Source organism: Bactrocera neohumeralis, chromosome 3 (assembly GCF_024586455.1).
Source record: "Bactrocera neohumeralis isolate Rockhampton chromosome 3, APGP_CSIRO_Bneo_wtdbg2-racon-allhic-juicebox.fasta_v2, whole genome shotgun sequence".
Lineage (NCBI taxonomy): Eukaryota > Metazoa > Arthropoda > Insecta > Diptera > Tephritidae > Bactrocera > Bactrocera neohumeralis.
The window spans coordinates 4,845,267-4,871,438 of NC_065920.1; the positions used below are offsets into that span (position 1 = coordinate 4,845,267).

At 39.1% G+C, this 26,172-nt stretch overlaps 1 protein-coding gene across 4 annotated transcripts in view; it reads left to right on the forward strand.

Annotated features, from left to right (window-relative positions):
- Positions 1–26,172, forward strand: part of LOC126754110 (trans-1,2-dihydrobenzene-1,2-diol dehydrogenase) — a 239,468-nt gene that overhangs the window by 171,841 nt on the left and 41,455 nt on the right. For all 4 annotated transcript variants that reach the window (XM_050466019.1, XM_050466018.1, XM_050466021.1 and 1 more), the window contains one exon: positions 6,112–6,496. The gene's annotated coding sequence lies outside the window, so the exon portion shown is untranslated. The remainder of the gene's footprint in view (positions 1–6,111; positions 6,497–26,172) is intronic.

Sequence of the window (26,172 nt, forward strand, 5' to 3'; positions counted from 1 at the left end):
AGAAGGTGAAGACTGGCCAATCGATCGAAATGATGACGGTCACCGTTTCTGGGATTCATATGGTGTTATCGACATTGTCTAACTAGAGAGGGGCGAAATATTCATTTTATTCCGAAATATTAGATCGATACGACAACAGATTTTTTTCTAAATGTTTGTACTTCTTTTATAAGCTTAATACTTATCGGACCACTTTCACATATAAGTATAGACTAAAGTGAAAACCATGGTTCCTGGCCTAAGAGAATGGATACTACCAATCTACCTTTGGAAATTCTTGTTTTGAAGTTCGAAGGTTACTCATTAAATACAGATTTTATGGATTTAAAATGAAAAGAATTCTCTGTTCACCACGTTCTCGGCGAGGTTCGAAGTAAGTAGCTTTCTGTTATATAGTAGAAGGCTTTCTAACTTGATTGTGGATATGACTTTGAAAGGACTTGTGAACTTCAATACAGACCTGTGGGGAAGACCAAAAAGATTGGAACCGTTAGGTCTATTTGTTGACAAAAAAAAAATCTCCAGCTCCAAAAAAAGGCAGACCTGTAAGGGAATTATCCTTAAAGCATGAACATTAGAGGCCCTCCTCTTATTTAAAGAGGAAATGAGTTCGCTAAACTCTAAGTTGCACCGTATTGAGTGAAACTTTTCAAGGTCCGGAAGAGATCCTTAGTAAGAACATACCTTCAATGCAACAGAAATTATAGTATGAATATTTATAAAATTATTATCCGTGCCACAAGATTTGCTATGATAATGTGAGCATGTGTGCGTATTCGTCTGAAAATTGTAAAATCCAATTCCACAATTCAAAAAATCTTAACCTTTACACCCTGAACAGGTGATGCTAACTCACCCCCGTTGGTCGGACCCCTTCACACAAACACAAATACACTGTCGAGCCATATAATATGTGACATTAATGAGTTGCAAGTCCGGTGAAGCAGTGCGGCTGAGCGCCTGCCAGTCGTGTGCCAGCATCTCTCGGCTGACAGAGCACGAAGAACACAACGAAATTAACGACAACAATTAAAACCGTGCAGAACAAGTCATTTATGAGGAATAGTCATGAGCAACAACAATAACAACAAAAGTAACGCCAGTCAAGCGAGAAAGTATCGAATTCCCATTGGCACCAGCGGTCGCCACCAGCCAACAACTCTTTCGAGCTGCCGCCTGCAAACCGAAGCAAAGCAAAGTGAAATAGTGTAAACACGAAGATATGTGTGTGTGGCGCTGCGTAGGTGTGAAATATGTTTGTGCACCAACAGCTGGACACATGTCCTTAATGCACTGGCGTGCCGCATGCCGCATGCCACATGCAGTGCAATCAACCCCCTTCCCCATTTACATACTCCACCAGGCCAAACGCTGGTGGTGGTGGTGGCGGTGGAGTTGTCAGCTAGTTTTAATATGTACATATGTGTGTGTGTTTGTGTGCCTGTGTGGCATATTGATTGCTATTGTGTCGTTGACGCCACTGCTACGAAAACAAACAAAACACAAACAATACAAGTACAGCACACAATCGACAAGTAACGGAAGACCAACAGCAGCAAAAACAACAACAATAACAGTATGCGTAAATGGAGAATGAATAGTTGCACCGGTCTGATTCACTGATTTCCTAGGAATTTCGGCTGGCAGCTGTGACCGGTGTAATAGTTGTTGTTGTTGTTTACTGAAAATGAATCAAAGGCATCAAAGTGCTAAAAGGATAACTATTTTGAGGCTGCAAATGACAACAATTGTTGTGAACCTTTGGTTCTACATATAGTATGTATGTATGCGGAGTATATGTATGTAAGTTTCTATATACATATGTATCTGTCTATGTGTGTGTTTGTGTGTGTATGCTGTGATTTATTTGTGTGTACTCAATTATCGGGGATTTCTTTCCTCTAACGACGTTAATTCGTTGGCTTAGTGGGCTGGCGTCTGGTTGGAGTTAAGTGGCCAAACTTAAAAGGGAAGCCAATGATTTAGAAATGTGAAGTCGTTTAATTTATTCAACTATGTTAGCTTTGGAACCACACCAGACCCAACTTGGTAAGGGTCTCATGTTAATGACTGCGTCATTATGTCATTTCTTCTCTTTTTTGATTTCAAAACACCTAAGTCACCGCTGACTTAAGTTATTTCATATAGTCTTTGATGATTCGCTATTATGTAAATTATCTTGCCACATTTAGAACGAGTTTGTTCAATAAGCAGGTTATAAGGCGTCCATGTTTCAACAACAAGGAAAAACATTAACTTCGACTGCACCGAAACTAATAACCTTCATACTTGCCTTTCATATAGCATAAAAGTGTAGAGAAAGATATTTAGATAGATTTTGATCAGTCACTTTATGTAGCAGCTATGTGCTACATTGGTCCGATCTGAACTATATGTTCGAAGATGGTAGCTTTGTCTTAGATAATAATTCATGCCAAATTTCTTGAAGATATCTTGTAAAATATAAAAGTTTTCCCTACAGGAATTATGTTTTGATCGGTCAATTTTTATGACGGCTATATCGTAAAGTGGTTCGTTAGCAGAGATTTCGACGAATAAGCAGCTTCTTGTGGAGATCGATAACTCAAAAACTGAGGGACTAGACGGACAAATGGACGTGGTTAAGTCGACCTGGTTTATCGCGTTGATCATTCCAAAAATAACAGGTATTTTACAATTTTTCTGGTTTGGAGAGTCCAATTGTCATTATGTTGATGTACATACCCTGAATTACGATAAGATTTTTAGCTATATTTTTATTGCTTAATTTGATTGTCTGAGGCAGCCGCTAAGGTTGGTCGCTTTTTATGAGCTTGGCGATTTTCTTTTATATCTGTATATACATGTACTTTATAAGGTCTCCGACGTATAAACTGTGTAAACCGTGTTAAAAACTTCGTGGCAAGCTTAATATACTCTATGCCTTGAATACATATTGACATCTCCACGTTATTGCTTTTGAAAGGAAAAGGTTGGACGAAACGCTTCGTGCTCTTTTTGGAACACGGCCGTTTACAGATTTGGTCTAAGATCCAGTATTATGTACATTTATCTCAGTGCATACTTCTTACAAAATATCTTGCCTTAATGAAGATACGTTCTGGACTTTTCTCACTATCATACAGTGACTCTCCAATCTGCGTATTTTTTCAGTCTTATCAAGTTTTTTGCTCCCAAAGATTTTTTTGATTAAGCGATGACTATCGTTTCATGAAAGAAACTCCAAAGACTTTCCGTTTTTATTGAGTCAGATATTTCAGAAAATTTGCTTGATTATCCGTGATATTTTTGTTGAGCTTTTTCAGTATGAATATTTATACTCCTGGTCCTTTAAAAACATTTGATCCAAGCTATAAATAACCATCCAAACAAAAAGACATTGTCTCCGTCTCAAAAGAGTTTCAGGAAATTATCTCATCCGACGAATTAACGGTACTAGGAGACATTGTACGCTCAAGTGTGGTTCTCAGATATTTTTCCAAACTTAAGACAATAGTCTGAAACTTAAATAAGGCAAATCAAACACCCAAAAATGAAAGGCACAAAGTCCACAAATCCGCGAATTATAGATCTTTAGTTTGAGAACGCGAAATGTAGTCGACGATAAAGTTTCCAAAAGAGTCTGGATTAAAGTCTTCACGGCTTCCTACTTCTAATTCTCTAAATTCTGAAGAAAAATTTAACAGAAACGAAGCTTTTCAATAACGTAAGGAAATCAATCGATAATCCATGGGCTATTTGAAGTTAAGCAAAGCCAAAGGACTAAAAAGCAAAAGCCAAAATTCGAGAGATGATAATTGAAAGTAAAAGATCACTAATTTTCGTGATAAAGTGTAAAAGAGGTATACCCTATTGTTGAGGTATTGCCTGGAAGAAACTCATTTGTCTTTAATATTAACTCTCCAAGCCAAGCAAACTGAGGTTTTAATACTTTTCTCTTTTTCGTTCCCACAACAGTCAAATTTATGCAACCGGAACCGTTCTGGAATTCGATATAACTAAGGCTTATCAATTGCTGATAATCACCAAAGCTGTTCTAAACTTTTCTTTGTCGGTACTACAACAAAAATATTCCAACTCATATAGCTCGCATAGCTCGAATTGGTTCTAAGGTGACTTTCAAGTTCCATAATATCATTTAATACAAAAAGAGAGTTAGCAGAAGAGTAGTCATCATAATCAATCGAATCTGAATCAATTCTTAATTTAAAGCATGGACAAATAAGTCTTATTTCGTCAGGATCTTGTGTAGTTCTCTCGAAAACTATTGTTTCGAAATGGAATGACAGAAAATAAAGTAAAAGTGAGATAAAGTCAGAATCGATTCAAATTCGGATTGACTAGCCAGCTCTGATCGGTATATTCTTACGATAGTAAAATCCATAATAGTAAAGGGTTTCTGGATATATCTATCACAAATTCCGTATAAATTACAATTGTTTTTTAAACATCCTCCTTCACATTTTAAGCAAACATTCAACGAATTTATTGCAACAAAATCTCAAAATTGATAAACAAATATTTGCTATTATTAAACTCCTAATAACTTAATGACCATACAATTAAATTTAATCTCCACTAATAAACACATTTTGCATTGTTTCGCCAAGAAAAAATAGTTTGCACCTCGGGCTACCGCAAGCCGACTAATGCACGCTTAAGTATAGATGCTTGCCACTTGCGATTTCGCATTGTTGGCACATGCAACGTGGCAGAAATTCAATAGACAATTTTTCAAATAAAACTTTACGCAAAACTGCAGCAGAGGCAACCGCAGCCAACAGCCAGCCACAAGCCGCGCGTATGGGTTAGGCAGACAGGCGGTGAGTGTGACCGCACGCCTACATGCATACGCCATGAAAACACGAATATGTGGCGCTGTATGCGAGAGTGTGTGCGTTCACACTTCTTGCCCACCAACGTCTGCGTGTCGGACAGTTAAATTGCATTTTGCAACCGTTAATAAAAACATCAACTCTATTGGGAAGTCGAAATCGCCAAGCGACTGCCAACAAATGCCCCTTGCTTTGACTCACCATACACACTCTCATACACACGCACACACGTTGCAAGTGTTGCAGAAAATAAACTCATCATAATCATTAAAAATTGTGGGTGCTAAACAAACGTCAGTTGCATTGCTGGGGCCAGCGTTTGCCTTCGGTCGATTGAACGCACAGCTGAGAGGTTGGTTAGTGGCTTGACCCCTGTGACACCGTGTATCGGTAGTCGGACGTTGGTCGGAAAATGAAGCTGCATTATTGAAGCGATTAGTTGGCTGCAGTGAGAGAAATATTTCTGGAAAATTTTTATGTGCTTAAATTTTTGATTAAGTTGATTGGTAAGTTGAGGCATTTTCAAGAAACAGCTAGATTTTTTGATAGCAGACGACAAAGCATACTCAGTCGGATTGATAATTAATGTAACCGATTTTCTGACCCATTACTAGTATTACACACAATCCAAACTAATCGTAGGATTCATTCTAAAGAGACCCGAAGAAATTTATGTATCGCGAAAATACTAAAACCTTACTTATTTGAAAGAATTAATGCAAGAAGGCCCGTGTAAAAACTATTTCCGTCAGTATTCTATGCCCATTTTTTGATTTTATCTTCACAGAATCCACAAAACAATCCTCAACAAACTCAAGTTGTCTAGACGGCCAAATGGCTGCCATAAGATCAGGGGTGAGATCCAGAGTAGAATTTTTGGGGGACTCTCTGGGAATTTTAGGCGGGGAAACTAAATAATTATGTACTTTATTTGAGAAATATGTAACTGTAGACTATAATTTGATTTTTGATCCATAATGTGTAACAAACTTTTATGGAGGAGGGTTGAACTCTCCTGTAGGTACATCAACCCCCCGTGGGTCCGCCTCTGCATAAGATTTACTAGAAAATAAAGAAATGTTTCGTTGTTTTTATCTTTTACCTCAAAATAGCACTAAGAGAGATCTATAAGTTTTGGAACTCTATCTTAAATATTTTTAGGCCGTTAACTCCCATAAATATTAGCTTCACTGTTTTAGTGCCAAATTAAGTTCTTACCTTTATAGTCACTATTTATAATCCCACCTCAAATTTTTTCTTTCCATGTACTCACCAGCTATAGTAAACAGTTAGCCATTATGCGCCAACTCAAAACATTGTGACCAGCATTCAATAAAAAATATGAATGGATTTGCGAAAAAATTGGTAATAATAATAAATGTGATTGCTAACAAGATAGTGGAGGAGCATAAAAAATGAAAATTATGCCATTCAATTGGATAGAAGATAAATGCTAGCAGGCGCTAATATTAAGAGTCCATGAAAAAAAGAATCCAAAAGCAAAATTACAACATCTCGTGGGTATACAACGCCAGACGCTGATGCTCTGAGTGCACAAGCACATGCGTTGGCGGAGACCAAGAGAAGGATACTCGGACTCAGAGTTTATTGTACAGAAAATCACTGCTGGATATTGCAGCTGATGGAACAAGTGCGTTGTGGTAAGTGGAAAAGTTGAAAAATTTATGTGTTGCCATTATGATTTGTAGCTATTAGCTAAAACTATTATTTTGAAAATATTCGAATATTTTAGTTATCGAAAAATACCCGAAAATGTTAAAATTATGAAGATGAAGATTTAAATTTTAATTGAAAATATTTTGTAAATAAGTATCTTTGATCTAATGAATTAAAACTGCCTAGCCGTTCACATAATGAAGCTAAACTGCAATTCCAAATTGTGAGTTTATAATGAAGCGTTCCAAATCGAGATTATCTCCAGTCTCAAGTTTATGGTGTATTCAAAACTTATACTTAAAATATAAAATAGCAATTTTCTGTACAAATTTTACTTTTTATTCGAAATTCTAAGTCATGGGAATCGTTCTTTGCTGTGTTTTGTTTCCCAGTAGGAAAAACACAAAAGTATACTTGAATTCCTCTGTTCATAAGATGAACGCAGAGTAGCTTTTCTTAAGTGAAGTTAGAGATATTGGCTTATTTTTACTATGAATTTAAATGTTGAGCCCAGAGTGTCTACTGATTTAAATAGATAATATAATTTTTAATGTTCTTCGCATAAAATGACCTCGTTTTCATTGCTAACCCTATAGCATGAGTGGCTCCAAATAGACCTGTTTCGGTTGGTTCTTTATAAAAATCTTTGAAAATGCTCCAAATATATTTTTCTACAATAAAACAACCTCCTTTACATTGCTAAATGGTATTTATTTCACGGACCATCTCTTCGTCTGATACCTATTTAAAATTTACTTAGAAATCACAGACAGCAGATTCAAATATTCTTGAGCCTGAGCCTGACCCAGCCACTGTGCCGCAGTATCGTTGGAGAGGAGACGCAGTGAGCTTTTTCCTGGATGGATAGAAGCTCTAGGGAAAAGGTTGGATTTGGAGTCTTCTGTTGGGAGCTCTCCATCAACTCTTGTTTCAGACTGTTACACCATTGTCGTGTCCTTCAAACAGAAGTGGCAAAGCTAGTCACTAGTGTATGATCTCACTAGCTTATCAAGCTACTTTTATACTAAACTAGGCTGGGTGCTTGGCCACAGCTGAATCATCGGAAACTGTAAACCCGAAGAGCTCGCTTGAAAAGGCACCGTTAATAACATAACATTAGGCTGAAAACGAGTAATTTTCCCTTGTTTTCGTGTTCCCAGGCGCTGGATCTATGAGCCTCGCCCAAGCTCAATAAGTGTTGGTCAGCAACTAACACTTGTGGGATTGCTGACAGCCTTCTGAGCCAAAGATCCATGGAACTACTAGCTAGCATGGTTCACATGGCCGTAAGGAAAGGTGTTCTAACTGAACACCGTCCATTGGCACATTGAGACTAATGATTTTGAAGAACACAACTTGTCAAAGTTGCAGGAAAGAAGTTGGACTGGAAACATCTAGACATTTTCTACTATTCAGCTTTCGCCAGACTCAGGTTGAAGCATCTTGGTTGCTATACTTTCCACGAAATCGCCGAATTGGCTGGAGTAGATACAATATTAACCTCCTTAATAAATTTGTGGCAGGCTCTAGGCCTTTTATAGGTAAATATATGACGGTCTTTTTGATCCGTATTTAAGATTTCGGGGCATCAAAACAGACAAGTGTCTCTAGCAGTCCAATTTGGGTTATTCGTGGTCTCACGAATTTCAGAATATTTTCTTAGCCTAACCTAGTTTACCATGCACTGTTAGGGGACTTAATCTTTTAATGCACGTATTAGTAACTCTAAAATATATTATTATAAACCACAGTTAAAGAGTTTTTTTCGGAACCCAAAATATACAAAACAAAAACACTTATATTTAGTGTAGAATGCCACTTCCATGTGGAGCTACGAACAGTCGAAACTGTGGAGGAAACTGTTTCAAAGAAGATGAAGGTTGTCTATCTATTTATCGAATTATTGTATCCGCCGTTTTCTGGGAACTACTAGGTTTGATTTACATCGTATATTTATGGAGGGATACAACAGTCTCAGGACTTTTTTTTTTGAAAAACGCTCACATGTGACAATGAAATGTGCTCTCCAACATGACAATGCCTCGTTTGTCATATTCGCCATTCCCACGGCCAAATTATTCGAATTGGGCTAGATGTCTTATCCTCCGCATTCTTTAAGTTTGCACCATGAGATTTAGTTCTGATTCCGAATTTTGAAAAATTTGAGTCGGATAAGAAAGGAGATCATGACCGTCAAATGTGGTCCTATATTTTAACTAATTTAGGGTTCTTGATCTGCGGCTCTTCGATGATTTTGTATAAAAGACTTCCGGTTTTAATATGAAAATAATAAGAGGAAATCTGTGCAAGCTTTTCATCTTCATTCGACACAATATTTGTAGTTAAAGTTTACTAATAGCTAATAAAGCTTTCTCTTTCATATTTGTTTGTAGTAAGAGAGATCTAGAGAAATATTTGGTAATAAGGTTACTGGGATATCAAACTGATGCCAATATGCTTGAGCGAAGAAGAAGCAAGTGTTGTAGTCAATCAGAATACTGGGCTACAGGAGTGTCATGACAACCTGAATACTCGTTTTGTTAGAAGCTTTTCTCGCAGGGTTGCACTTGAGTATACATTCTTATTCACTTGGCTCAAAGAAAAAAGCCACTCAGCGTATATTCTCTGCCAAGAAGCCCTCAGGATATTTTCTTATGGTAATTTATTGTTGCCACAAATGTTATTTTAATGCTTTTCATTGCGATTTTGGCATTGATTTGATGGGCGCTGGCTGTGGCTTGCTCGCCACATTTTCGAAGTTGTTTTTAGACCGTTTCAAGTTTTTCATAAACTATTTTTCAGCGGCAGCATTTTGGGTTAGTTTAGCTAATTGTGTAATGTTTTGCATTCGACATTTGATTCTACAAAATAATCTTGAATAATCAAATAGGAAAATGTGTGCGTTGCCAGTGGCGCTTTTTAGCGATTTTTCCAGCTGCTTACCAACTGTGCGTTAATTCATATAATTTCCGAAATAATCTGCGCTCAGAGGCGCAATGAAAATATCGTAATACAACAACGCCAGCTAATATTATGTAATTACGTGAATGGCTGCATTGCCCAACAACAACAACAGCGATTTAAATGTAATGAAAAAATTATAAAAGTAAATCGCGAAAATTTGTTGCCGCTGCCGCTGCTGCAACACAGATGCTGGCCGACCGATAATTGCAGCTAATGCTCACATTCGCTCATTCATTCATTGAATATGCAATTTTCTTTCTATTTTTGGACCTTTGTTTCCACTGTGAGCTTATCGCGTGGCGTGGCGGCTTTTGAAGTGCAAACATTTGCAGATCGCGGTCAAGATCACAAGCTTACCGTTATGCCAGCAATAAACATTGCTGATAGGTAGGCATTTAGCCAGCGCCGGCGAGTGATTTGGCTGCGGTTCCGCCAATTATTGCATCTCTTTTTTGCGCTTTACTTCCGATTGCAGCGCCGCAACTGTTTCGATAATTTCGTAGAACTAATTGTTGCATTTGTGAATCGTAATGTATGCATGTGTGTGTATGTGTGTACTTGAATGTTAAATGTTGCACTGTGTGGCCCAACCGTTTGGCATTTATTCATGGTTAATTGTGCGCCGCTTGCTTTGGCCGCAAATAGAGGTCATGAACAAGTGTTGCTTGCCGCTTTTATGGATCAATTCATAAATCGATAATGAGCCATTGTATTATGTTTTTCTTTCATCAATGACTTGCTTGATATGCCTTTGTTTATGTGCCCAAAAGTAATACTAGGTGGTTAGCTAGTGTATTATCAGAATTAATGGGCATTGGCATTGTCTTCTCAGAGGCGACATTAGCGAAGATTCGAGGTAATATGATTTGTGGAATAGGAAATTACAACCTACTACGGACAGTGTGCGAGACTTTTAGGTGGAACTTGTTCGAAAGCTCATCTGTTCTTTTGTAAAGCTCGGTTATACTTGAGTTAGGATTTTGCAGCGTTTATCCATATCACATGTACTTTCATCTTGCGTCTGGAATTCAGGAATAGCTCTCTTTGTTGGTTTGTTCTCAGTTTGTTCTAGCCCGAACGCATATAAAGTATTTCTGGACTTAGTTGCCTACTCACTAGTTTCTGTATTGATGCTTATCAACTTGTGCGAAGAAGAAGTGAGTGTTGTGTGTATCTACGCAGAAGCAATAAGATGGGAGATAATTGCTCCGGGGCGTTACCATTTATGGATACACAGACTTTTAGGGACACTTATTTGGATATGATCTTTGAAACTTAGAGAAAGGTTGCTTTGAACGTCTTGTTTACTTACTTTATGTACAACAAAGATTGAAAATTCCTTGGTTTCACTGAAAGATCGGGCCACAATGAAAAGATCTCTAACCGAAAATTTCGCAGTTTACACAATTGAGTTCACCGGCAGCACGCAGAAAGTCGGATGACTTTTCCAAAATGCCAGAAAATCCCAATCGGCTAGGAAGTTTTAACTATTTTTTTTGGGCTGATGAAATTGGAGTGTCGGGATCAAAGCCATTAGCCCTTATTTAAAGGAACCACGTTATCAACGATATTGACCATCTCCACACTCTTCGAAATCGCTTTGTCCCCTAGTGATTATGTAATATGCTCCAGCATCAACTGCCCTAGATGAGTTTACTCAGAACGTAGCAGCAAGTTCTGCTATCAAAATAAAGTAATTAGGATGTTAGAACCGGAAAGAAATTTTAGATTTTAACAGTAATTTTCGAGTGAGTTTACCCTTTAGACGTAAATGGAGAAGAGTATACTACCAAATCTATACCGACAAGTTCAAGAACTGCGGGCAGAGGTATACTCCAAGAATCTTGACATCTCTCTTTCTATCCGTCAACCAAACTCAGCCAGCATTTTCCGAGCGGTCATCGGAACATTCTCGGCATCGAAAAGGGAGACGAGTTGGTAAAGCAAAAGGTCTATTTGGGCGGATCTGAGCCAGAGTTATTACTAAAGCCGGTGGAAACGTTCAAAATAGAGCTCTTTATGCGTTTTGATAGATCTCAAGTTAGATGAAAATCAAGCTGAAAGATAATAAAGCAGATATGGTCCAAGTATGACGGAAATACCACCAATGACCTATTAAATTGGACCAGATAGTATATGTATATAGACCTAAAGCTACTATAAAGGAACACTAGAATTTTGGAGAGCTAGAGCAAAAAATGGATCTATCTTGCAACAATATTTGCCATAGCTGCAAACTAGAAGGGAATAAGGAAACTGTCTTTTATGTGCCCAACTCTATCCCAAGTCCGAAACAAGACACTTGGAACTCAGGCATGGGCTTAGATAAATACCGAGAGTATCCATGTAAACAGTTTCAAGGTAGTTGGATAAAGTTGTGACGAACTGTATTCTTTTTAAGGCTTGCGCTTTTCTCAAACGTTGAAATTTTATTGAGAAATAGTTGGCTTAAAGATATCTCGAGCTTCCAACATAAGTCACTTTAAGCTTTTGGTGAGGATTAGTCATTTGAAAGACCGGACGCTGTGGTTGGTTCACCGCATCTGAGGAGTCATCACGCCATACACGCACTATAAAAATCATCACAAGCCCGTGCTTCATTAGGTCTAGTTAGTTTCAAATAAATAAATATTACTAAGCACTCATTAAAAGCAAAAATAGCGTTTTTATGAAAACAATGAAAGGTGCCAAATGTCAAGTTGTTGAAATATTACAAAAACAAAAGCAGCAGACAATCGAAATACCCTAACACGGGGAACCCTTTCAGACAAATAAAAAATCTATATTTACTTCTAAACCCTCTTTTGTTTTAGCTCCTTTATTATACGCTGGCGTTGCATATGTGCGTGCGTGTGTGTGGCAAGTGGCGTCAAGTGAGGGTTGCACTTTGCGTTAAGTATACTTAATTAGAGAAGTGCGCCGTGTTTTACCCCGACCAAACGCTGCCACAGCGGCTTCAGCTTACGGTCGAGTCATGCGCCGTGCACGCCAGTCACGCCGGTCACGCTAAGCAGCCAGGATCACAATTGGTGCTTTATGCGCCATATGCCCTTAGTTATTTATATTTCTAAGCCGCTAGTTAGTTAGTTAGTATTCGCTAGTGAAAGGGTGCCGTTGTGATGAACGTCGAATGGCGCACGGCCGACGCCATCAAAACTAACGGCAAACAAACCGTTGAACCTTACTAAGTGCGCGGCTTAATTGCCAACAATGCAACGGCAACGCCTCACCAACAGCCATCCAACTAAAACCTCCATCACATAAGGGTTAATTTGTGCTAAATGTTTGAGTTAGGCGAAAGGTAGTTTTAGTAAAACAAATGTTGGCACGTGTAGATTCCTTTGGGATGAAAATTAATAAGCGCGGAATTTAAGTATGATATAATGGTCATGGCAACAAACTATTAATTATTTGATTGATAACTGAAGCCTTTTTTAATGCTGGGATCTCACATTAATACTCGAATAAAAAGCTTATTGGTTAGTCCATTAAAAATCAATAATTGGGGGGTTAAGTTCAAGCCTACAGAAATAGAGAAAAGGTGCATAGACCGTAAGGCGTGTAATGGTGTGGTGGAAATGCACTATTGAAAACACAATATTCTAAAAGAAGTTCTTTTTACTTTTCGGCATTATGGATATTTTATACAGAGAGGCATTGACTGTCAGTGTAAACTAAGGTGAACCGCGCAAATCCAGTGGATACAGAGAAAAAATAGTGAGAACCAGGGGGAACCAGTAGGAACGATGAGAGCCAAAGAGAGCTAGTGAGTACCGAGGAGACCTAATGAGAACCAGTAAGATTCAAGGGGAGCCTGTATTCTGTATTCAGGGCATTACAGATGAGCTTATTTATAGAGTGTTTTATTTTTTGAAAGAAAGATGTAATTTTTGCATGCTCAGTAAACTCTTGATGAAGGGTTCGATCCAAGACCGGCGAACTAAGGAGCTTATTAAGTAAAACTAATTTGATTTATTTCTTATGTGAGAAAATATGATCCTTTTGTATAGAATCTTATACCCTTTATATCGTTATCTAGGGTTGCTACCTTTAGACAGCTAGATTTATGTATATTAAGGAGAGTTTTTATTGAATATAGGATGTAAATGGTGAATAAGAGATGTTTTAAACGAAAATGCCTCCATGCCTCTGCAAAAAATATCAGGACGGAAATAATGACTGACTTCTAGAGTTTAGTCTTTGTTCGTCGAGAGAGGACTTTACTTCTCAATTGCCTACTCAGTCCGAAGTAGCACCTGTTGGCAAGGGTTAATCTATGCTGGATTTCGAGGCTGACGCTGTTGTCGGTGTTAATACTGTTTCCAAAATAGACGCAATTATCTACGACTTCGAAGTTACGACTGTCAACTGTAACGTGGGTTCCAACGTGGTGTAACGTGCTTGTCCTCGTTCACTACCAGACCAACTTGCATCGCTTCTTTGTCCAACCTAGAGATAACAGAACTAATAACGCGTTTGTTGAGGCCAATCAGCTTGTTGGTGGCTTTAATCTTTCACACAATACGCTCGATAGAACTTTATATGCGATGTTGAGGAGGCTTACTCCACGGTGGTTGGCGCAGCTTGTGGGGTTTCCCTTTTAGTGGATTGGGCAGAGCACACTGAAATTCCAATTGTCGGGCATCCTTTCGTCCGACCATATTCTACATAGATGCATGCTTCTAATCAATCCTTCGCCGCCTTATTTGAATAGGTCGACCGGCAATCAATCGGTCATATTTGTTTTGTTGTTCTTCAAACGGGTAATTACTATTCGAACTTTTTCTTAGTCGGACAAAGGAACGTCTGCTTCATCGTCATCGATTGGAGAATCGAGTTCACCATCTCATGGTGTTATGCTTTCACTGCCATTCAGCAGGCTGGAGAAAGGTTTTCTTTATAATTTTGGTATGATCTGGGCTTCAGTCGCGAGATCACCCCTGGGGGTTCTACAAGAGTCTGCTCCGGTCTTAAAACCCTCTGTTAGTCGCCGCATCTTTTCGTAGAATGTTCGAGCATTCACGCATTTCGGTCTTTCCCTCTCTCTTTTTCTGTCTGCAAATGCGCCTCTCTTCCCTCCTCAACTCTCGATATCTACCCCATCCCCACGTCTTGTGACCGATAGTAACGTTGTGAGATAGGCAGTCTGCTTTCTCTCCACGTAAGGAGCTTGAAATGTCGTCCCACAATTCCCTTATACCGGATTGCTGACGATTGCTCTCAGAGAGCAGGAGTGCAAGTCGAGTAGAAAATCGTTTGGAAATCTGTTGTGATTGCAGTTTTTCGGCGTCGAACCTTCTTTGTGTTTGTTAACGTGAGTTTTTTTGCTGTACAGAGGCGGGTGCGTGTCTTGGCTGCAACCAATTAGCAACATGATCGATCTGGTGGTGGCGTTTCGATCCGTGGATACCCAGGTAGCTTAATGAATTTTCCTATGCTGGAATCTTGTACTGCAGATAACCATATTTCGGGCGAAGTCGATCAGCCCAACCCGTTTGGGGATGTTTCCTCGTGGAGGCTGAATTTACCGACCGTTGCGTCAAAGGTCGACATATTTTTAACTTATCTGCATTATTGGCATTAGGATTAGCTTATTCTAACCGTGCAGTCCTTTAAGTCTGAAGAAAGGAATAGTTTTTGCAGTTATTCGCTCAGGGTGGCTTAACGTTATTATTTTTTTTATATAAAGAATTGTAAGTTAAGCTTAGTACTAAGAATATCTACCAAAAAGTTTTCTCTTGAGATCCTTTGGATAAGGATCCAATTTCTGAGGGTTTCAATCGTTTGAAGATAAAAAAAACCAGGAGTTCGAAATTTCTTGAAGTTGGCTACAGCTCAAAGGCTTCCAAGAAACATGTCGAATGTTTTGAGGAAACAGAAAGACTGCAGAAATGATATTAAAAGTTTTTCAAATTAAACCAAGAACAACATAGAAAAATTTTTGAAAAAAAAAAAATTTATTGTGAATTTCCCTATTCACCTACATATTCTTGAAGCCACCAAAGAATAAATGCACTATACACTTTTATACAGCAGGGTTGCATTTGAACATTTTCTATAACTCAGCGATTTCTCACGCTAGCACCATAAATAATAATACTTGGCGACCAGCTGTAATTCATTTACGTTGCGCGGCTCATTGAAATAAAAATAAACATAATCCGATGGCTGTGGTGCAACGCCATAAACAGCAGTTTTACTCGCTGCTTCGACGAAGTGCTTGGCCCACTTGAGCGCTCACACACACACGCACCATACATGCACAGTTGATAGCGGGCAATTCATTACAATGTCGTCTTCGTGTATGACAATTCATTACGGCGCGTGAATCCAAGCCGCTTAACGCTTGCACCTTCAAAAAGGATGCCGCCAAGCTGCAACACAAAAAGTACACACACACGAGATAAAAGTAAAGAATGACAGAGGAAGAAGAAGTGGCAGACAAAAAAAGGTGAAAGAGTGAAGTGCTTCCGTATCTGCTTTCATATACCGTTTGTCATATATCCGCATTTGCCCTGCAACTTATACTGATATGTGTATGTGTGTGTGTTTGCAACAGCTGTTTGGCGTTAATATTCATTGCACTGCTTTGCTAGTAAGTGATGCATGTGTCTCCCGCTGCCACAGACACACAAACACCCATACAGCTAAGTGCAAATGAGCTCACCTAACTCATACTCGATATTTGTTTACTTGCCACCGCTGCTGGTACTCGCTGCTGCATTGCGTTGCATTTGTTGCTTGAAGGATGGCAACCAGCTATTGCCACTAAATCATCGCTAATGCTTATGATTAGACTTTCACGGCTACTTATGTGGGAGAATTATGAAATATTTAATGATCACCTCGCTGAGTGCGTACTCAGTGGCACACACACACACATTCACACCCATACATCAATGCATATGTTCTTCTCCACCGCCGGTGGGTGGCTGGTTGCTTGTGTGAGACATATAAATGCAGTTGTTATACACCTCTTTTGGCAGTTTTCCCCTGAGCTCGTTGACGGGTTGGATTATAAATGATGTTGTTGCTATTTTTAGTTACTTTTAGCTCATTTCATTTACTCCTGCCTCCCAATTTATGCGTTAGAGTATCGAATTTGTAAAATATATACATATATACATATATATATACATATATATTTACATACCCACCGATCTGAAACAGATCTGCATAAGTGATATCTTCCGAACCGAAAAAATATTTTTTAATGGTGTTTATTATACAGCTACAATGGAGGTGGAGCTTTGGGAGCCGGTGTGGTCTATGCAGAACCAAGAAGAGCTATAGAAAACCTGGGAGAACTAGACAAAGCAGTGAAAACAAAGCAAAACCCGGAAGAGCCGATAAACCAATTGCAACCAGAGCGAGCCTCTGAGTAAGATGAGTACCAAGAGAGCCAGTAAAAGCGGAGAGAACCTTATCGATCGTGCGAGATCCGAGAGAATCAATGAAACTGAAATCTCTGGAGAACCGGGGAGAATCAGTGTGAAGCAGTGACAACCTAGGAGAACGGACAAAACTTGAGGGAACCGGTGGAAACCAAACGAAACTAGTCAGTTAGAAGTGCGGTGAACCGAGGAGAACCTTATAGAGTCAGTAAGATTAGAAGAGAATAATTGAAACTGCGATTCCGGGAGAACTAGGGATAGTCACTGAGACGCGGAGAAAACCTAATAGAGTCAGTGAGATCCGAGAGAATAAATGAAAATGAGAAACCGGGTGGAACCGGTGAGAGGCAGTAAGAAGCAACGAAATCCCAGGAGAACGGGGCAGAACTTGAGAGAGCTGGGAGAGCCAGCGGAAACCTAACTCGAGAACCAAAGAGAACCCGGGAAAGCCGAGAAAAGTTAGTGAGAACCAATGAAAACTAGAGAGATCCCGACAACCAATGAATATCGTGGAGACTATGTGAACAAGAAAAATCGAATACATGAATTTAATGGGACCTCCCTTCCTTTTATTGGTTAATTTCTTGAGTATTAAAATGAGGAATGTGATGAAGATGTCCAGAGGTTAGATGAGCCTTTCGAATTACTCGTCGCTCTCTTAAAGGACTACTTTATTGATCTTTCTGTGGTTTGTTTGATCTTAAGCCGTTTAATATCTTGTAGTTCTTAGTTGACTAGTGGCGTACAGGTTCCCTCCGAACTGTTGTAGTCTAAGGTTTTTTTTCCACATATATTACTCAATAGCTTTGCTAAGGACTCGCTTCAATTATATGAAGCCTTGTTGGCATATGGGTTTTATGACCGGAATAGAAGTTGGTTTTGAACCTGAAGTCTAAATGGCAGACTCCCAAGAATTAAACGAACTGTGAAACCTATGCAGCTTTTAGATCTTGTTTGTAGTATCATAATGGGGTTATGGTTAGTTTTTGGGACTTCGCAAATGTAAGAGGTTCTTCATAACCTTATTATGTCATTATTTTCGAAATAGCTCTTTAAAAAGCCCTCAATGCCATGGGTTCAGAGTTTTTTTGCATTTAAGCATAAATTTGTATGGGTTTTTGAGAATCCAAAACGAACCGTAGAGCATCATAGCATCATATATTTGAAAGTCTTAGCACAGGCGGTCACGCTCCATTCTTTCGCTTAATTATTTCACTCATATTTCTTAGCGAGTTGGTACACAAAGTAACCCAGTGTCCGCAAAGCATTATATAGACAAGTACACATATGCATAAATCTGAGTACTTAAGCCAAGAGTGCGCCATAATGTATGCCAGCTTAATGCAACACCCTTTATTAGCCTTATACTGCTACTCAAACACTTACTAATTGGTTGTAGCCAAGTGTTTTCGGGGACCGCGACATAATTACAAGTTGCAATATCGGCAGCAGCCAATATAAATACATTCATATATATGTATGTATGATGGTGCCTAGGTGTGTTATGCAGCCATCAAGTGGCTCCATTGCTATTTATGCGCTCAAGGTGTCATTCACTGCTCACTTCGCACGTAAAATCTCCGAGGCATTTACATTTCTTACTACACGAGCGATTTAGTTTTACGTGGAAAATCTTTAACAGCGCCCATTCTTAACGCAATGACTATGGTTGTTATTGCTGTTGTTGTTGTTGTGTGTTGCATTTGTTTATGTGACACTCAGCGGCACATTTTCATTTTCATTTGTATTTCCACCGGCTCTCGGTCGCCCCTTCGAGAATTTACCCCATATACGAGCGAAATGCGCCTATTTATACACACACATAAATAAAGTGCGCGCACACCAACACATGCATACATACATGTACAAGTACTTCGACTGGTGTTTGCTTGTTCCCCTTTTTTTGGTGCGCTTATTCCCCCTTTCGATCCCAGGGAGTTGTTGGTTGCACTGCACTTTGGCTCATCAACTCGTTGGAGCTCGTTGATTGCTCGGCTGGCAGCTGTGTGATATAAAATTTGGTTATTAACTCGTGTAGCATGCAGTTCCGACGATTAACGTTTTACATTAGCGTTGATTAATATGAATTACGCAGCGATTGCGCGACATTAGGTCCATGTAGTTGCATAGGTGGATATGTAACGATAGGCGAGGTGTGGTTAATGGCGCTGGGCGGCAGGAATAAAATCATATTTCATTGCTTCATTTAATTTTCGTAGAAAAACTCGATATTTTCATAAGCAAATGTATTGAAGATGCTTTATTTCTTGCAATCTTATGGATCTAATTGTCATTTCACAGAGCTGCTACCCGAATCTTCAGTAAGTGTCAATATTTCTTTCCATTAATATGTGTAACGCATGTTTTAAAGCAACTGAGAGATATAGTTTATCTGAATATCTCGCTGAAATCTGAAATAACTTTCAATCCACCATCCCTAAACGTGAAATTATCACCGAAATGTTCTCTCAATAAATCCATTGATTGACACGATGTTTAGGAAGTGGCACCGTCTTCTTGAAACCAAATGTCACCGATCTCACGAGCTTCAATTTCAAGGCATCACATAGTCGGTCGCCATGGACGGTTACGTTCTCATCGGCATCATTTATGGAGAAATATGGACCGATGATTCCACCGGCACACAAACCACACCAACCCTTGGTTTTTCTGGACGAAGTGGCAGCCTTTGCTTGAATCTCTTCTAGTTGCTCTTCGTCCCAAATGCGGCAATTTCACTTATTGAGCCAGAAATGAGTCTCATCATTGAATAAAATTTGACTCGAAAACAACGGATCTTCTTGGAAATTAAACATGACAGATTGACATAACTCACCGGTGATTTGTCAAAAAAGGCTATTGAAAAAAGTACCTCTATAAACAAGTTAAAGCATGGGTTAAAGTTGTGGATCCAAGGAGGATTACTTTGAGGTGGATGACATAGATTATGATGAAAAAATTAAGCATTTTATTATGAAGAAAGTCCTATTATTATATTTTTATTATAATTTTGCTCATGGTAGTACAGTTTGTCAGCTCTTACATCCGTCTTACTCTGGGTACACTGCGTAACCTTCCACCAATACTATGTGAAATCGAACCTTAGTGCACTCTTCAAAAGATTCCATTTTTTTAGTCAACTGAGGTCCGAAGTCTGAGTGCTAAAGCTCTGCTTCGAAATTGGACGTGGCTGAGGATTGACAGCTGCTTGTGGTCTTTAACTGGGTGAATTATGTTAAAGGAAGGAAACATCTTCATCGTCAGCTATTTACGGGATTACTTTATTTTTTTATCAAAAAAAATTTGAAAACTGAAGCACTCAGTCATAACATATTGTAGTTATTGCTATATTATAATTTATATCCCCACAAAGTGACCGCACCACGAAAAATATTTTAGAAGTCTAATTTAGTGTTTTTATACACTAACCAACTAATGTTTGCCTACATTTAGGCTGATAGTCAATATAAGGATTATTAAGGGTCCCAAAAAAGGAAATCTTATATAAAATCTTTAGACAATATCCTAAAAACTTGCATATATTCGCTTCAAATGACTATTTTCTGCGCAATTTTTAGTCTTCTACTAATACAAGTATAAATGCCTTATAAATATTTGAACTAAAGGCCTAATTCTCTTCCCAAAAGAAATAAGAAGTCCAACAAAAAAAAAAATCAAGCAAACAGATGCGAACCGCATTGATGCGATCGCTTTACATGTGCAGTAACGGAACTTTGCGACAAGCGGCAACAAATGTTTGACCCTTCTGACCTAGTCCAGGCCAAGCAACATGGACGCGGGCGCACTCATCACCGCAACGGAACACGATCGCCCGGCCCGATCACATTGCAATGAGTCAATTGAAAATTATTGACAACGCAACAACACGGCATTTGCAGTAACAACAGCAACAGCAACAACAACAATGGCGACTAGACAATTGTGTATGCTCGCCGCTGGGCAACAATGAGACGAAAAATTATCGATGAACCATTTCGTGCCGCAGCCGGAGATGTAAACTACAATAACTACAACAGTTGGCAATAAAGAAAAAATAAACAAAAACCAACAACAATTACAACAAATGCAACAAGGATGTTAATAACAATGGGAAAGTTGTAAAGCTTTGATGAGGCTGCGGCGCTGAGTTGTGGGTGTTGCACGAATGTTGCGCTTGCAAGAGGCAGAAAGGAGGTGAGCGCGGCTTATTGGATTTTGTGTTTGGGGAAAATTGCCCAAACAAATTAAGTGATTTGCTGTTGACATTTCGCCGACTATGCGCTGCAACGCGGCTTGTTGTTGTCAATACTTTGTTGTTGCGTTGACCGCGTTGCATGAAGCGTGAATAATGAAGTGCCAAGATCACTTACACGCGGCGCGCGCATCACCAATGGAGCTGAGCTGTGCGATATGTACCGCTGCTTGTGGCATGTGGCAAGCGATGGTCGAAGCTCGCTCATCTTCCGCCGCCATTGCGGCCGGCAATTTTCGCCTCCACACTGACCCTGTCAGGGTTCAGGTTCAACGGTTGTCTGCCACTCATCTTGCCATTGTCCGTCCATGGTGGTGTGTGTGTGTGTGTGCCACAGAAAGAGTGACATGAATTGCGCACTCGATTTGCTATTGATTGCATGCCATCTCCATGTAATAGTTGTTGCTGTGGTTGTTGTTGTTGATGCTCATGTGCAATTGTGGCGGTGATTGTGAGCGATTGGCAGGTAAATTAAATTTGATTTGGTTGTTGTCCATGCTTGTACTTTGTAAGCACTTTGTGTTGTTGTTGTTGTTGCTCGCTGCTAACCACTGTTAATAATGTTGTTGTTGCTCTTCGTCGTCGTGATTTTCACCAGCTGCTTTGATCTGAATTCGCATAAATTAAAATGCATTTGCTTTTTTGTTGTTGTTGCTGTCGTTATTATTGCTGTAATTTGCTAGCACTTGTCTTCGCCATGTCCATGCGCATGCTTAGAAACCTCTATTGTTGTTAACTGATTTTTTGGAGAGTTCTTCGTCTACTCATGCAATTATTTGTAATTGTGTTAATGAAGGATTGCTTCAGTCTGTATGCGAAGAATTCTCATAGTGACTTCAATGACTTAAAAAGAAATTGAAATCGACTATCAAAGGGTCGTACTCAAGATGGTAAGAATACCGCTATAAAAGTGTGTTTACACTCGAATGAAATGCAAAAAAAGACGTCACTATACGATTCCAACCTGTTATTTCTACAGTTGTTACTGATTTAGGAGAGGGCACAATAGACCTAAGGTCGCGGCGCAGTCCTCATCGATTTATCTTATGATACTGGTTTGATCTCCTAGAACTAGCAAAACTTTCACCTGAGCTATAGCACAGACACAAACCTTTATACTATTATGTTTCAATCATTTCGGCTTTGTAACTTCGGAGAGTATAATAAATTTTATTTCTATTTATTCTGACGATTTGAAATTCTAGGCACCGATTTTGATTTCGTTTCAAAACCTGAGTCTCAGTTTACTTAACGAGCTCTTAGCTTAAGCGTTGTCCACGCAAATAAAGAAGTAGAAGAGATGTCCTACACTTTTTAAATAGGAACATAAGAAACTGACGAAGATATCCTGTTGCAACCCACTGAAGGCTGAGCTTTCGTAAAGACGATTTTACTTCAACTAGTTACTGAAGGATGGACCATAGAGGCAGCTCTATAGCTGTTAACCCCTTTTACAGAAGTAGTATTATTGGTTGCCTATACATCTTACCGGAGATGAAAAGTCGATTGGTGGGAAGTTGGTTCGATTAGGTTAGGTAGTGGGTTGGTCCAAAATTAATGAATGTCGCTTGGACAGAAATTCCTTCTTTGTGCTTCCCATGAACCCCTAAAGGTTGATCACCAGATCCTCGTCAATCGACGAATTGCGTTTGCTTTCCACTTTTATTAAAACGGTTAATATCAGCTTTAACAAATTCGCTATGTTCACCGAAGGTGTATCTACCGAAATATTTCAATATCTATGGGTCAAAAGCTGGGCAATAGACAAGATGATTCCACCTCGCATCCCTCTATTCAGCATTCGTAAATAGCGCCTGACAGAATATTTAACTGCATCGCTTGTAAGCCTATTGGACCGTGTCCAGTCAGAACACCTATATTTTTGGAAGAGATTGGCTTTCCTAAGAGCCAGTAGTTCGGATCACTCTGGGCAGAAGACTCTCGTAGTCTCCGAAGTTCTGGTTGTTGACCAGCGCTTACTGAGCCCACTGTAGATTCATAGATCCGAAGGTCCAACACCAGAACTCAAACATACCTTCGAGAGTCGACTCGACTCCAATCGGATGAAATTGAGGAAAGGGTGCTTTACCTAGCCAGTTCACTGACTTGCAGTTTCCAGCGTTTCCACTGTAAGACTTAGCAAAAAAGATTTATGTGCTATAATCTTACCCTCCTTTCTACCAATTCTTCACCTAATATAGATTCCGTAAGTGATGTTTCAGTGATATATTAACAACTTCTGCAAAACGCGGTTCCTTTTTTCCTAAAGATAGTACTTATGTGGTCTTTTCACCATCCACATCTTATTTACACCATTTATTGGTGAAGTCATAGGCATGACACATGGATCTTTGGTAAATAAGATACATTGCTTAAAGTAATCGAAAGCTATGTAGTATTAATCAGTTTACCAGGACTAGTTCCCTGCAGCTTCGTGGTGAGACAAGCTGATGGAGTTATTAATTACAATGGAGCTCCAGTTGGCGCCGGTTTTATACCGACGAACTCGTTCTGAAAGACGGAATTGTAGAAAAAAAATATTGCAAGATCTCTTCTTCGCTTTTTTATTTTGGTAATGGATCATGGAGTTCAATAAAAGCTCTTGATATTTATAATATTAAACTAAACTTCACTTCACTAGACACAGAGAGCCATCCACCAACTCAGCTCTTAGCTGTCAAATTCAGTCAACCGCGAAACTAACCAACTGTCAAATTTACCGATATTCGTTACAATATACTTGTGCAACGGTAGAAACCTTTCGTACCTTTTGCCTGCAGCAGAACATGCTGCACAATGGAATTTTTTAAAAAGATTACTAAAAAAGAAATTTCCTAACATCTTTTAGTTCTTCTTGAATTTATTGGTTTCCAACAACAACAACAAGTTTTTCGGCTTGTAAAAGTTCTTTTCATTTTATTAGCCAGCAACTTGTCAGTTGTGTAAGTGCAATTTTCGCGTTTGTTAAAATTTGCTCTTTTGCCTTTTATATTTATTTCCTTTCTATTTTCTTACTTTGCTCAAATTCTTCTATTTTTTCGAGCCTATACTCGCGCCTGATCGCCCGAATGTATCACGTTGTGCTTTTTGGTTCGTTTACTATGCACGACGATCAATCAAAAATCGTGAATTGTCGTGCAACAGTCGTCAAAGGCCGGCAACAACAAGCAATAAGCAGTCAAAGCCAAAGCTAACTGTAGTTGGTAAGAAGCCTTCATAAGCCTTGCAAGACACTGTCTGGCTGCCTGGTCGGCTCTCGCGCTGGTTGGGCGCGTGATGTGCTGCACTAACTGCCCACAGTGGGATGAGTGTTGCCGCCAGTGCTGTTGCTGTTTGCTGCTGTTGTTGTTGTTATCGTTGTATGCAAAAAATGTGCACCAATGCTCGTGCTGCGGCTTGTCTTCGTAATTCGCCGCGACTGTAAAGCGTCTCAAATAAGAATTATTACACCTGATTTTGATCTGTTTGCGGAAAATGTGAAAAAAGAAATATTTTACAACAAAAACAACAAAGCAAGTGGGTATATGTGCTTTCCTATGGCTGCACTTGGCTTTCGTTGGTAGCTGGAAAATTTCGAATTTTTAAATTGGAGAAAATTTAAACTTGCCACTTTACATGAACTTGGCCACCTACAAACAGGCAGACGGATTCGTTCTGGGGTCGCAAAAATAATAAAAAATGCTTAAGAGATAAGGCATAATAGAATGTGGGGGGCAGTTGGAGAAAATAGAGCCACTATGAGTGGCTTATTGGAAAACACATTGTATATAAATTGTCATTGTGACGATATGAGTCGATGTAGCCATGTCCGTGGGTCCGTCAGTCTGTTTGTATGTGTATATCCGAACTAATCGATCTGAATTTTTCCAATTAACCTTTTCTCTCAAAGAAGCTCTTTTATTAGACAAGGTATCTTCACTTAGTTTGACACATATTATTATCCAAGGCAACGCTACAATCTCCGAACAAATTTTTCAGATCGGACCACTAAGGCATATATGTAGTATATAGTGTATAAATATATGTACATATCGTGTGTATATAAGAACATATCATGCAAGCTGTCAGACACAAATCAAGTTATTTTATGTAAGTTTTTTTTATATCAGTGAATGGTTTTATAGCTTCGGAGCACCTAAGTGAAGTTAGGTTATAAACCTACTGGTTCTTGGTAATATCAGAAGAAGATTCAGTTTAATTTGAGCTGAAGTATTCGTTATTCCAGACGTCAACGCTATTTTCAAACTTTAAAAGCTTTATATCTAATTTTTATATTTCATCTAGTTTGTTGAACTGCGAAGCCTTAGGTATCTAAGACGAGTTCTTGATAATGCTAGAGAGAAGCATAGGAAGTGTTCCAGCGTCTCTCTCATGTCTACTTCCCTACACTTTCGACTTCTATCGTCATTTCTTATGCCCATCCGGCTCGCATGTTATGCCAGTAGGTTGCGACTTGTCGTTCGGCCAACAACCGTCCTGCCGTCCTTTCGAGACCGCGTGAATAAAAAGCATACGTATTTTCCTTTGGGGATCTTGCACGTGATCTTGGCAATTCTGCATGTTCTTAAAGCAATCCATTTCGCCCTGATCCGCCGGTCAGTCCTTTGTATATCGTTTTTAGTGTCTACTGATCTCATATCCAGGCGAAAGCACTTTCGGTATTCTCAACAGCTATCTCGTTTCCACGAATATTTTTTCGTCCTGGAATCCATTATATATTATATGCAGCCACTTGTTTCTGTTGACAATCTCTGAAGAATTTTTTTATAAAAAAAAATCTACTTCTTTTAAGACAGTAGATATTTCAACTTCTGTTTCTACCAACATTATATTATTAGATGGTTATGGTTGTCTAGTTAAATATTGAGATAGTTTATGTGTTTGCATGTTAGACAAAGTTAATCGGAATCCTTCAATTTGGAACTGTTGGAAACTAAAGCTGCGATTTAGCCGCTGGAGTCTTAGAGAGCACTTGAGTAAGTGTAGAAAGATCGTGACTTTCACTTTTCTTCTTTCTTTTTTTATTTGTTTAGGTTTTTCTACCCAATTT